General features: G+C 48.0%; 1 protein-coding gene across 1 annotated transcript in view; it reads right to left on the reverse strand.

Moving 5' to 3' along the window:
• LOC140692804 (uncharacterized) overlaps positions 1 to 14,573 on the reverse strand; it is a 218,901-nt gene that overhangs the window by 157,298 nt on the left and 47,030 nt on the right. The window lies entirely within an intron of this gene.

Below are 14,573 nucleotides of genomic sequence, written 5' to 3' on the forward strand. Positions count from 1 at the left end.
GAGCCAGAGTGACAATCAAATGTTTACCACATCCTGAATCAACCAGGACAAATGTATTGATGGGGGAGCTGTTGAGATCCCCAGGATTCCAGTGGGGCTTGGGCAAGGGCAGGAAGTGCCCACCGAGAGGCTGTAGGGCTCTGGAGCCAGGCTGGCCGGGAGCCGCAGCCAGGGCAAAGGTGAGGCTCAGTTTCTGCCCCTGCAAGATGGACATGAGAGTGCACACCTCATGGCACTTCCGGGGACTGAAGGAAGCAATCCGCATAGAGCGCTCAGGATACTAGGGCCCAGTGAGCACTTGGTAAATGTGAGCTCCTTTAATAGCCACAAGACAGGCCACTTTGCACTCTCCACAAAACGCCCATAGCCCCGCATCTCACTGGATCCCAGTCAGCCAGCCCGAAACAGGCTCCTCTGTGCCTGCCCAGGTCTCCCACACTCCACAGGGCTGCCGGAGGGGACACACCTCCACCCTATCTGCACTTCTTGTCTGCTACACCAGGAACCAGGAGCCAGGCATCCCTGTCCCTTCACCTCTGAGGATGGTATCCTGGCTCTGCCAACACTTATGGGGACACGTGGTAAGCTCCCTGCCCTCACACATCCTCCACAGAGAGCTATTACAGCCTTTCCATCACAACCACAGCCTCATCCCTGGCAGTGCCCAGTTCCACCAAATGTGTTCCTGAGGAAACTGAGGACCAGAGGGGTTAGGAAAGTTGCCCAAGGTCACTCCTCACATGGCTCCAATGGCCAAGCCTGGCAGCCTTTTTGCTGAGAGGAGCAGGACAGGGTGGGCCAAGACCATGCTGAGCCAGGGCAACTGTGAATGCCCTGTGTGAGGCCACTTTCCCTTCATCATGGAGAGAGCAGGGAGACTGGAGAGGGAGGCTCCGACACCCACAGACAGAGGAGGAGAGTCCCAGTGGCAGGGGAGAGCAGAGGCCAGGCCCCCCTCTCCCAGAGCCCTGACCCCAGCTTGGCCCCAGATCAGCACACCACTGGGGCCTCACCAGGGCGGGGCTGCTATAAAGAACCTAGCTAAAGGAGTCTTTTCACCCTCACCCTTAAGTCCCCAGCCTCCCCACGCCCAGCCCGGCCAATGCAAAGGCCGCCCCATCTCCTGGTTGGACAGCATGGGGCATGGGATTCATTGTGCCACTCCCTCCACTTACTCTAAAAATGCCACACCCACCTCCCTACCCCGGCTGGGGGCTCTCCTCTATCCTGCCCATGGTTCTAGGACCAGGACTACCTCCTCCAGCCCTTGCTGGCCCATGGTCACTTATCTGACCTCCCAAATCACAGATCAGATTCCTAGTACAGTAACAACATCCCCTTACAGTGTGTCAGGCACTGACCCGGGCACTCGCCCTGTTGCTCCTCCTCCCCCTCCCAATAATGCTGAGTTGTAGGTGCCCAGACAAGGTACGCAATGTGCAGGGGAGGCACAGACAGTAAGGAGGAGAGCCGGCCTTCAGGCCCAGGTGTGTTGGAGAGCAGAAGGAGTGGTGGTTTTGTGTCTAAGTGTCTCATCCCCTACAGAGATCGTGTGCCCCTGGGTGACCTGGACCCTGTCCTCCAAAAGGTAGGTATTAGCTGGACCACTAAGAATGGTTCTCAGCCCCAACACTTCACAAACACCAAACAAAAGCCATGTGTGCCAGGAACGATGCGTGGGTCCAGGGAAGGTGCCCTTTCTCCTGCTTACAGAGCTGTTTCCTGTTGTTTTCCTCCACTGGGCTTCCCAGCAGCCCTCTGAGATGTCCACCCACCACATTCCAGAAAGGAGAGTAACTCGAGTGCAGCAAAGCAAGGCCAGGCCGACTTTCTATGGGGCTCTCCTGGGCCTCCCTGGGGAGGGGTGAGTCTGCTCCTCTGCCCACAGGCAGACCAGGCTCCACATGGCCCTACCTTCAGAGCCAACACTTTCTCTCAGACAGGCATGCTTTGGGATCCAAATGCCAGGTCCCTGACCCCCACCCTTTCCATAAGCATGTCTTGAGCAGGTATGCAGTAGTGCCCCAGAATGACACCAGGACAGCTCCATCTTCGGAGAGCTTCAGCCCAGCTCTGCTGCTCACCTCCTCCACCCGGCCAAACCCTTCACCTTGGAGCTTTTCCTGGTCACCTCAGACCCAGGGCCAGGACCACCTACATAATGGGGGTCAGGACCAGCTACATAACTTCAAGGCCTGGTGCAAAATAAAGATGAAAGGCCCTCTGTTCAAATTTTAAGAATTTCAAGATGACAATAGCAGAGCATGAAGCCCCAGTACAGTACAGGGCTCTGTGCAAGTCACATGTCACAAGCCCATGGACCTACACCTCAGATAACAGCTCTAACACCCAACTGGACAGCTCACCCAGACCCTGACTTATTACATGTCTTGTACTACAATTTAACACCTTTGTATTAACTAGAACACGTGAGATGTGTTCTTAGAAGCCAAGGACTATGTCTTACCCTTCTTTCGAAAAACCTCTGGAACCTATGATAGCGCTTAGGATACACTAACACCATGAACTTATCTTGGTCTTAGGGAGCTCTCTAAGAAGGTGCTTCCTGCACTCATCCACTGAGCCAGCACGGCATGCAGAGCGCTGTGCTGAGCACCGTGGGGAACAAGGGCTTGTTGAGGTACCGTCTGTCATCCTCAAGGGCAGAGTTCATCACTCATGACCCAGCTACTACTCCGTCATAAAGCATTTCCTGTGTCACACACTGCTGGATGCCGGGGACGGCCCCTCCAGAAATTCCCAGTCCACGAGGGAGATGAAGATGCTGCCTGAAGCTGCCTGTTGGTCTAAGCACTAAGCCAGAGGGCCACACAGCAGACTCTGGGGGCACCCCAAAGAGGTGTCTCACCCCATCTTAGAGGAGGCAACCCCCTATCAATATCAGTCAGTCTGGAGAGGGCTCGTGGCAAACTGTAAGTTGTTCTTCATCAATGACAGGAAGTCCTGACTCCATCCTGTCCCTGACATGGCCCGTGGCTCCTGTGTCGGTGTGCGATGAGACAGGCCAGCAAAGACAGACAGCGCCAGGCCGGAAGTGGAGGATGTGAGGGAATCCAGAGGGGCCTCAGGAATACCAGCCGTGCCCCAGCTGAATGTCCAGGGAAACCAGGCACAGCTCCAACCTCTGCTCCCAGTCCATCCATCAACCTTCCTCTCCCTCTGCTTGGCCTCCTGACTGGCCCGCAGGGAACCGTGGCTGGGGCTTCCCCCACCTCACAGGCAAGGAAGCCCACTACAGCATTTCTGTTCACCCTCCCACGTGAGGAAGACACTTTACTGCTTTTAAAGCCCGTAGGGTTCTTCCCTGTCCTCCCTTTTTTGAAAAGTTAAATAGATATTCTTGGAGAACGTGAACGAAAAATACTGCAAACCATATCAGTAAACAAAGAATGCTGAAACCATCAAGTCATCAGCGGCTGCCGCCAACCTCCAGTGAAGACAAGCCTGCAGCCCAGCCTCTGCAGCCACTCACAATGGTGCACTCTGAGGGGACTTAGAATAATGAGGGACAAAATACTGGTCCTAGATAGCTAGATGCTTGTCAAAGGAATGAATTCAATGAGCCCAAATAGTTGCTCCCTCCCACAAATGAGAAAGCACTAAATTCTTTAACTTGAGATGCCTGGTTTTCTTCAGATAACAAGTAATCTTTTATTGTTCCAACTACCTGGTCTTTGTTGTAAAGCTCCTATATATCCTAGCTCCTCCCCTACCTCTTCAGAGCAGTCCCTCAGAGCGATCTGAGAGGCTGTCATCCTGGCTTGCGTCCTCCTGCCAAATAAAATGTAACTCTCGACTTTTAGGCTGTGTATTTATTTCAGTCAACAAGAACATTAAAGAGGCAATAAAACCTAAAGCAACTTTCCTACTTTTAAGGTACTATCTCCCAGCTTCTGCCATGCCAGGCCACTCTGATCCACACCACCAGAGGGCAGCAAAGAGCTGGTGGACTTCAGCTAAGGCTCTCCAATATCCCAGAGGCTGTGTGAGAAGTGACCATAGGGACTGGAACAGTCCTTGCTCACTGTGAGCCAGACCCTGTGCTGAGACCTTACATGCCTCATCCCGCTGAATACTAGGCACAGTCACAGCAGGGGGTGGTGTGTCATTTAGCTCCACTTTACAGATAAGGAAACTGAGGCTCAGAGAGGTGAATACACTGCCCATATTCACAAAGCTAGCAGGTAGCAGACACAGGATTTGAACCCTCGTGTCTGGCTCCAGAGCAGGGCTGTTGCTCTCTGAACGACACATTGTCTTAGAGTGCCCTCACCCAGGCCTTATTTTTTGAGGCCTCACCTGTTATTTACTGAGTAGAGATTAATCATCCAGTTAACTTGGGCCACACGGCCAAAGAGCATAGCCAGGTTTGTTTTGGGTGCGCCTCATTTTGTCTTTCAGAAACAAGACTAGCTACCTGTGCTCCTCTAAGGGTTTGACCCACACATCACAACTGTGGAATGGCTGCTCTGCCCCACATTGGGTGGGCACAGATTCGCCTGAAGTAGAAGCAGCTAGAGATCTTTCTCACTACCACTAAATAAGCTGAATAAGCAAAATGATTAGGATACCAAATTCAACTCAAAGTTTTCGTTAGAAGCAAGTTGAAAACATCAAGATGTTGGTTTAAAAAAATTAATTCAAAGCTGGTTTTTAATTAATCAGCCTGGTTTCACAATAAGGAGAGCTGATATTCTGGGATGAGAAGCAGGATGTCTAATAAGATGCAGATGAGATGCTCATCTGATATTCAAGGTTGTTCCCCCTGGAGCAAAAGGGAAGGTGAAGTGACAAGCTCTTTGTTTCAACCTATTGTTTTGTTGAAAGCCGCCCTCACACAGGAATCACTTCTAAATCACAAAGGCTTTTGTCCCCCTGAAATAATGGCCTGCAAAGACGACTGGAGTTCAGTATTTGCATTAGTATTGCCAAAAAAATAGTATTATAAGCCAAGAAAGTTAAGAGAGAAAGAACATCCTTCAGTTCCTTTATAGCTCTTCAGATATCAACCCTGCTGATTCCCCATAATTTAAGGGGCACTTAAGTAAAAACAACCACAACAGCCACAACCAATATTTATTGACTGCTTTCTCAACCAGCTCTATGATTAGCCCATTTTACAGCTGAAGAACTTCAGGCTTAGAGAAGCTGAGTAACTCGTCCCAGGTCACAGCAGGGCCAGCTGGCCCTGGGCAGGGGTAAATCTCTGTTTGGACACACCTAGGTAGGGTGACTGCATGTCCTGGCTTCCCAGGACCATCCTGGCCTAGGATGGCTGCCCCGGGGTAAATCTGAAGAGGGTTCCCTTTCACGCTCTTAAAAGAGTCCTAGTGCGGTTGGTAAATTATATGATCACCCCACTTTCAGGGCCCAGCAGAAGAGTAGAGGGTGTGGGATTGTGTGGTAGCTAAGAAATGGTCAGTCAACTTCTCCCCTTAGACAACCCGAGTGAGTGTGGGCCTTTGGGAAGAAACGGTGACACTTAAACCCCATAGAGCCAGCACCTTACAGAATCTTCCTGGGTCATTTTCCGGTTTCCCTGTTCCACCCTGGCCTCCCTCCCCAGCTCGACAAAGATTGGAGCTGATGCTCGTGGATTGTTAACTGGGGGGTGCATGGCACTTTGCCGTCCCATCTGCTGAATGAGGACCCAAATCAAAATCCCTGTCCCCCTCTCTGTGTGTCTGTCCACATGAGATCCCCCTGATGTAAAGTATCAGGCTCTGGTTTCAGGAGAACAAAAGTCAGCCAAGCAGCTGTACCTCCCAGAGGACTGAGGAATACCTCTCCTTGACAGTTTGGTTGGCATGTGCTGGGAGGGTCGGGGATTAGCTACTTCAGACGAGTAGTAATGGGATATGGGCCTTTGACATCTTATTCCCCTGGAGCCTGGGGAGGGCTGAAGCATATCAGGAAGCAGGGAGAAAGCCACGGAGACCTAAAGGTGTAACCCCTTCCCCACACACCAGACCCCTTTGAATGCTGGCTTTGATCAAGTCCAGAGTGTTTCCCACTATAAGGCTGCTGACTTGCTCCCCTCCCTGAACCTGGGTGGGCCTGGGGTGGGAGAGAGGGCAGAGTCCCAAGATGCAGGCCATGCCAGCACCTCAGCCTCTCTGAGCCACTTGGAGCCCAGGCAGCTTTGGGGGGCACGTGAGCCCTTTAGGCTCACTGATTCTGTCCTCCCCATGTTCAGCCCTTGGGCTGGCATTCTGCTCTGAGGTTTCAGGATACATCCAGCTGCCACTCTGTCTGAGCTGACTCACTCCAGATACTAAGGGGTTTTCTGCACTTCCCACCAAGTCTGTTCAAAGAGCCCCTCATAAGATAGATACACAGAAGGGGCCCAAGCCCCAGTCCAGTGTCGAGTTCCCACTGTCTGTGGAGCTGAGAATGCAAGCTGCGAGCCAGACAGGCTCATTTAAACCCTGGCTCCTCTCCTTAAAAGCTGAGTGACTGTGAGCAAGTCATTCCATTTCTCCCACTTAATTCCTCCCAGTCCCAACTTTACAGGGCGATGTTGAGCATTAAAGGAGATAAATGTCAACACCGAAAGTAAGCAGTCAATACGTGGTAGCTGCTTACTGTTATCATCCTGCCTTTAAAACATCCAAGGGAAAACTGTAGTTTTGTGCCCTGTGTTGACCTACTTGGCTTAACATCACACCTATTAGGTGTCAAAAGTCCACAGCTGGGGTACATTTCTATGAAGGGAAGTTGGAACCTTCTGTGAACTTGGGCAAATTTCTATGCCTCAAGTTTCATCACTTGTAAAATAGAAATAATAATAGTGTTTAATCTCAAAGAATTTTTTCGAAATACTAGGGGAGATAATTCAAGTAGAATATGTAAAACTTCATGTGGCACATAGGAAATGAGAGCTAATAATACAATAATTTCATGTTACAAGAACATATTTAACAATATAAGGACTCTTAAATCTGGGGAAGGGGGGAACACCTTAGAATCTAATCCTACCTTGTATCCAATAGTTAAATTTTTTTCAAGTTGTATATTTTTTTAACTGCTTTTGGATCCTGGGCCCCCTTGGAAAGCTGATAAATGCTATATTTCCTTTTTCCTGAAACAAAATGCTCAGACTATTTTGTAAACAATACCAGGAGATTCTTTCATTCCTTTGAAGTTATCTTTATGGTTCCTTGGACTCCAGGTGAGTTATTCCTGCCTTAGATCATCCCAGATCAGGCCTCCAGAGGCTGCCTGAATGCTTCCAGTAACAGGAGCTTCACAACTCAGAAAGCAGCTCACTCTGTGGCTGGAAAAGTCCAAGTGCTAAAAAGGTTTAAAATTCATCCCTAAAATCAGGATCCTAAGAGAGGCTTCCTGAGGTCCATCTCTGGAGCAACACAGAGGCAGCATAATACCTTTTATAGGCACCAGCGCTTGATGTTTTTGGAAGGCAGGGCTCACGTTGTGACATATCTGACCATCTCCAGGCTAAACTTGCCTGTCTGCTCAGCCATTCCCAGTGATGGCTTCTGGGCCCTTTTCCATCCAGGGCACACCCCACCCTCCTGCGTGGGTGTGGCTAATTTCCTTTGCCAGGACATTGTATTTTCATTAACCACTCCTAAGTCTGTGCTACTGTTCTTAGCAATCTCATCATATCCATTAAGCTGGCATTTAACTGATCCCCAAGGCCTCATTATAAGGACAGAGTGTCAAGCCACACAGACACACATTCCATCCTTGGGTTTGGGTAGCTGATCTTTGGAACCTGAGCCCACCACTTTACATTCATCCCAGTTAATTATTTTCTCACCGATTTCTTCCCTAGCCCTCCAAACCTTGGGGGAGAGCCTGGCTCACATTCCATCATCCAGTGTGTTAATTCTGTCTCTCAGTCTTGAAACATTTGCACCTCCCGTACAGGATAAGAAATCATTGAGACCTGCGCATCTCCCTGTCTTCAGTTCAGGGCAAGGTGACTGACATGTGTTCTCATTTCCCCTTCACACCAACTCAATGAAATAGGCATTGGCATCGATACTACCATCCCTGCTTTATAACCAAGAAGAGAGTCTGATGAAGACTCAGTCACCTGCATAACATCATCCAGTTACCTAGTAGCCAAGCCCAGATTTCAACCCAGTCCTGTCTGAGCCACACTCTCTCACCCCACCTCAGCACGTCTATGCCAAACAGCACTTTTCTAGATACGTTCTTCTCTCCAGCTAGGTTTCAGGATCTCTGACTATAGCAAACAGGTTTTGTCTCTGAATTCTCAGCCCCTAGCAATTACCTGGCATAGAGTAAGTGTTTTATGACTAGCTGGGGAGGGAAAATAAAGGAAGGGGCCACTGTGGTCACTGTGGACTAGTCTGAGAGACTGCTTCTCGGAGCTGAGCCCTGAAGATCAGGCTCTTCTTTCAGAGAATTTATTCTACCCTGTGGAACATCAGGCTACACTGTCATCCACACATGACCACAAAGTTCTGGGTCCCCAACCCCCAGGACCATGTCGGCCCTAGGACAGTGACATTCATTCAGCCAAATCGCCGGAAAGCAGACTGAGAAGAGTGGGCAAGCATCCCCCCCACCACACCCCTGTCCACCCCTAAGCCCAGCCGTGGGCTCTCCGAGTGTGCCCCCCACTCTCCCACCACAACTGGCCTCCCCAACGCAGGGCTGCTTTTTGGGAGGGAGATGGTTCCAAAGCCTCTAGAGATTTCTCAAATGCTCTTGACAGGACAGCCAAATTCCTGACTAACTCAAACACTCTTTTGCATAAAACAGACTCTCCGGTGAACTCAGAGTACTGAGGACTCTCGCTAAAGAGAAGAAGCTTAATAGACAATACCAAACACCACCAGTGAAGTCAAACTACCGGCTGGGTGTTGAACTAGTTTCGTCCACACAGCATCATTTTCCATGCCCCTCACGGCATACAACCTCTTGTAGGCCTGTTCTTTTTGCTACAGGCTGCAAGGCCTCACTTCTGAAAAACGGTGAGCAGGAGGTCCACTAAACATTATCTCTGTGGGGTAAAAGACTGAAAGAAAGACCCAGGGAAGGCGATCTGGGCCCAGTGGCCACGTGAAGGCGAAAGAGCGAAAGCGCCATCTTGTGGTTATATCACAACCTGCGTGCTGCTTAACTTACCACTTTCTTAGTAACAACATCCCAGCATCCCACTCTTTCCTTTGGAGGCCCCTTCCTAAACCTGTGAAACCTGAGGGGACTGTAAATCATGACACCCACCCCGACCCGACCCGACCCCCAAGAGTAGGGAATGGGAGTAATGACCCAGAATGGCCAGAGCTCAGCATCCTCCCCCCAGCACACTGATTGGCTGAGATCTGAACACATGACCCAAGAAAGCCAATCAGGGACTGTAAAAGATTTAGTAGGTGGAAGCGGGACAAAGAGGCTTCCCTTCACTTTGATCACAAGTCGTAAAGATGTGGACTCAGGGCCGGGAGGTCATCTTTAGGAACCTTTTAAGAAAACCTGCCTGAGAACACAGCCAACACACAGAAGGAATCAAAGCAGAGAAACGGAGGGACAGGACCACGTGCACATGGGTTAGCCCTGGATCTAGCTTCGCCTGAAGTTGTACCCAACCCTCTTTTACCAGCTACAGAAGCCAACTTATTCTTATCAAGAGACATAACATATAAAGGAGTGTGTTTCCTTAATAAAGGAAAAAAGAAGGATGGGGAGGGGGGTAGGGGGAAGCAAGGTCCAGGAGCATGAAATAATACTTACATTAACTTTATAAATAATAAGGCTTTTAAAAACAAATAACTATGAATAACAACTCTATTGAATTAAAACCTGAAATAAAAATAATTACATACTATAATAAATTTTAAAGCCATGGATTTTCAACTGAGCTAAAATTAAAAGCTAACATGGAAGAAAGATGTCCACTAAAAGTTCAAAAAGAAGTGATTGCTAAGTATAATACACATTTTCCAAGTATTTTGTATTTTTAAATATCTCTTAGCAGCCTGTGTGGCAAAATGGAAATATCCTCTGGAACTGCTGAATAAACCCTTTATGCCAATAATCCCATTTCTAAGACTGTCCTAAAAGAAGAATTCCAATCTAGGAAATGAATACTTGTATGGAGATGTTCACTGAAGCTCTGTTTACCATAGGTGAAAATAAAGAAATTCAAAAGGTTAGGATACAATTGCGTATGTTATGGTATGTTGATTTCACTAAATATACATAGCCAGGCAAGCTGTTCATATGTCAACTATAGAAATGTTTATTCAAACATTTGTTGAAGACCAACAATAAATTTACTCAGTTCTTATTATGGGCTATGTATTATACATACTTCACATAATTTAATCCTAAAACAATTTAAATGTTAGGTACTTTTTTGCAAACTCTTTTAAAGGTGAGTAGTCTAAGGCTTGGAGGAACTTACAACTTTTAGTGAAAGTGACAGATGAGTCTGCACCCTGGAGTCTAAGTCTCAAGTCCACACACATGCCCATTATGAACCAGGAGAGGCACTGAGGAGGTCACCTGAGTGCCATGTGTAGGCAGCATATAGCCTGTGTGGGGGATGTTTTGTATGGTTAGCTGTCCTTCCCAGCTTATGTTCCAGGCGGAGGTGAAGGGAAGGGCCCTTATTGGGTCTACGAGGGGTCAGGCACTATGCGAGGTACTTTGTTTCCATGGTCTACATTATCCCTTACAGTGATCCCTAGGGGAGGACTTTACAGTCCTTTATTTCTACGAAAGCTGAGCTCTGAGAGAAAAAGAGTTTTGCTTCCAGTCAGGGACATGGCCCCTTATCTATGTGGGTACAGGAAGATGGACAGGAGAAATCATGGAGACCTGCTCAGTTGAAGTGGAGGGTATGGGGCTGGGAATGGCATGGGGGGCTGTGAAAGTCAGGCAGAGGATACCTGTGCCCAAAAACCTGGAATGGGGAGAAGAAGAGTATTATATGAATGGCTGCCATGATTGCATCCTTACTCTGTGCCAACACTCTATGGTCATCTCACCTCATCCTATGAGCAGGCCTTCAATCTAGGCATTATTATCCCATTTTACAGATTAGGACAACCAGCAAGTGAGTAGCACAACCAGGCTACAAAACTAAATAACAATCCACACTCTCTACAGCACAGCACGTGGCCTCTCTGGAGCCCAGCACTCTCCACACCTGGACGGCTAAATCCATGGCACATCTCCAAACAGTGGAGCTAGAGGGGGGCTGGGGTGGTGTACCCCACATCGTTCTGGGGAGGGGATGAGGTTCTGCATGGCAGCAGCACGGCTGGTGGGAGACAGTAGCCCAACTCCCCACTAATTGTCTCCCTTTGTGTGTTCAGTTAAGGACTCAGAAGAAACCAATCTTTGTGTCTTTTCATGGTTAAAATTCTACATGGAACAGAAACCTCAAAGCAGCCACCAAGCCAGTCTTTGTTGGGTTTCTAGGCAGTAAGGATGCTGCATCTCAACACTTGGTGCTCAGAGAGAAAGAGGCTCAGTTATTCAAAGGGAAACTCAACAAGAGCCTTTTTCTCCCAAGTCCTTGCAATTTTGGACTCACTTTTAATCCCCGGAAGAAACGTTGGATCCCTTTTCTCCTCCACATGGCATCGTTGTTCCTGCAAGTTCAGAAACTGTAAGTGGAAGATTTTCATGAGTTGGGTGGTTCCCATTTTCTACCCCATCCTGGTAGAATCGGCTTGCTTTTCGGAACCTTGAAACCTTCATTTCTGAAAAAGCTCAATACACTCGGGGGGGAATAGACAGATATAGATATATACATAAACACACACACACACTCTTGAATTCTGGTTTCAAAATACAAAGAAATACATGCATTGTAGTTCCACAAACAAGCCTTAACTGCATTCCTCCAAAATAAGGTGCCAGGCAGGTTTCTGAAGAAGCCATTCAAAGGGAGCTTTGGCTTGTCCTAAAATAGCATAGTTATCCTTAAAGAAAAGCTAAAAGCAGGTTTAGATGCCTGGGTTCCCCAAATACCCTCTTCCAGGTAGGAAAGGGGCCGTTTCCAGCTCCTTGAAGAATAAACAGGTTCTAGGTGCAAAGATCTCCTGCCTTTTCTGGGCCCTGAGTTCCTCTCTGAGCCAGTCATCATTATCAGGACAGTCTCTTCCAGAGAAGCGAAAATGTGTGGGGTCCCCACTGGGATTCCGTCAAATCCTCAGGCTCCCCTGAGAAGAGGACGCTATTCCCACCCTGGAGGTGTGGCACCTGGAGCTCGGAGAATATAAGGAACCCCAGGCCAGCAAGTGGCAAAGCTGGAGGTGAGCCAACACCATCAGACTGCGGTCTGAGTTTTTTTTTGCCCCAGCCCCCTGCACCCTGGCCCCTCTGAAAACCCCGTGCTCCATGGAGGAGAAGATCTATAAACCTGTAGATTAGACTGTGGTGCTGATGTGGGAGATTCTGCTCCTTCTCTTCAAGGGGCTTTCCTTCCACTGAGCCACAATCAGCCTATTCCCAAACAAATGTCCTCTGACCTCTCTCCTAAGACAAGGTGGGCCTCCAGACTCTTCTTTATTATTCCCATCAGCCAACCAATTACACACAAAATCTCTGCTCAAGGATCCTGGGATCCAAAGGTGGAAGTGATTCAGTCATTTGGGAGAGAGGTTTGACAGAATATTGTCATCAAAAATGTCCATTTCTGGAATACTACTCAACTATAAAAAGAATGAGATTTGCAGCAACATGGATGGACCTAGAGATTATCATACTGAGTGAAGTAAGTCAGACAGATAAACAAATATATGATATCACTTATATGTGGAATCTTGAAAAAAAAAAGATACAAATTCTATTTACAAGTCAAAAACAGACTCGCAGACATAGAAAACAAACTATGGTTACCAAAGGGAAAGAAGGGAGGGATAAATTAGGGGTTGGGGATTAACAGACACACATTACTATATATAAAGTAGATAAATAACAAGGTCAGGGAACTATATTCAATTTCTTATAATAACATATAATGGGAAAGAATCTGAAAAAATATATATATGTATATATATGTAAAAGTGAATCACTTTGCTGTACACCTGAAACTAACATTGTAAATCAACTACAATTCAATAAAAAATTTTTTCAAATGCCCATTTCTGGCATCCTACAAAATATCTGACCAGCATTCCTTAAAGGGGTGGCACACTCAAATGGGGCAATTAAAGGCACTTTAATAAAGGAAAATCAGTGGTGTGCTGGGACCAGCTCAACCAACCTATGAGAGTGGATGGATTGTTACATGTTCAGAATTTTTGTAAGCTGATTATGAAATTGTTGGTAACTGGATGGTGGAAGAATTTACACCACAGAAATCAGGAAATGATACAAATCAGGGTTTGGTTTGGTTTGGTTTGGTTTGGTTTGGTTTTTCCCAGAGAGCCACTTATTAAACATGTACCAGCACACTCCTGAGAGAATTTATTAAAAGGTGGGCAAAGTTAAGGAAAGCCAAAAGGGATAATGCAGTCCCCTGGGGTTAGGGACAGTGGGGAGCTGTTAGCAACTGAGCCCTGAAGGAGTGAGAGTGACAGTGTAGCTGGAGGGGAGGACCGTCCACAGAGCCCTGGAGAGAGCCCAGCCAGCAGGGCAGGAGATGGGAATGAAATACCTGAGTCTCGCCCATTCCCACTTCACCATTTCTGGCCAGTGCCTGCCACTGACTGAGCCCACCTGAAAGCAGAGGGTGAGGGGGCCCCCAGTGAAGCCCATAATGACCAGCCTCTGGGTAGCATGCAGAAGAACGAGAGGGAGAGTAGATCTGGGGGCACCTTGTATCCAGAACAATATGCCACCAATTGTTTAAAAAAAGAACATAGTCTATTGCACAAGTACATACCTACACTTCCAGAAGAGCCCCCAAATAACTGGTAACAATGGCTACCTCCAGGGAAGGATGCTAAACAACTAGGGTCAACAGACTTTCTTTTCATTACACTCCCTTTCATATTGTCTGACTTTTATTCCTGTGCATATATTATCTCTTTAAAAAGAAGTTAGTTTTCTCAGAAAGCACTGCTTTACACATTTGGGTGTCCAGAGCTCTCTGCTTCTTGGCACAGTAACTAGCTGCCACAGTGCACGATTTCAGGGCGCACCATCTGCTACGGAGAGACGCCTCCCAGAATAACACAACGCAGCAACTGGTCAGGAACAACGCTAATGCTCCCATGACACATGGTAGGATCTGCAATGGGGGAAAACATGGACTTGGGAGTTGGACTCTGCTCCAGATTGGTTCTGGGAACCGGGCAAACGCTCTGACCTTCAGGGCCCTGGACTGCGATGGAAGAAAAACACCACTATCTCATTGGGGCAAAACTGGGTTGGTTTGGGGGCCAAGGAGACAGGATTTCCTTCAAGGCAGAGACATTGCAATCCCCATCAAGGGACTGGGGAACTGCCCTCTAAGAGCTTTTCTTTCCAAGTCTTTTGCATCCACCTCCCGGCCTTCCAGTCTGGAAAAGCCTTGCAGGAGTGAGTAGATGCCTTTGGGAGATGGGTGCCAGGCTCCACCTTGTGGCTGCTCCTTGGAGGCGACAAAGGATTCCCAA

Source organism: Vicugna pacos, chromosome 3 (genome assembly GCF_048564905.1).
Source record: "Vicugna pacos chromosome 3, VicPac4, whole genome shotgun sequence".
NCBI classification, from domain to species: domain Eukaryota; kingdom Metazoa; phylum Chordata; class Mammalia; order Artiodactyla; family Camelidae; genus Vicugna; species Vicugna pacos.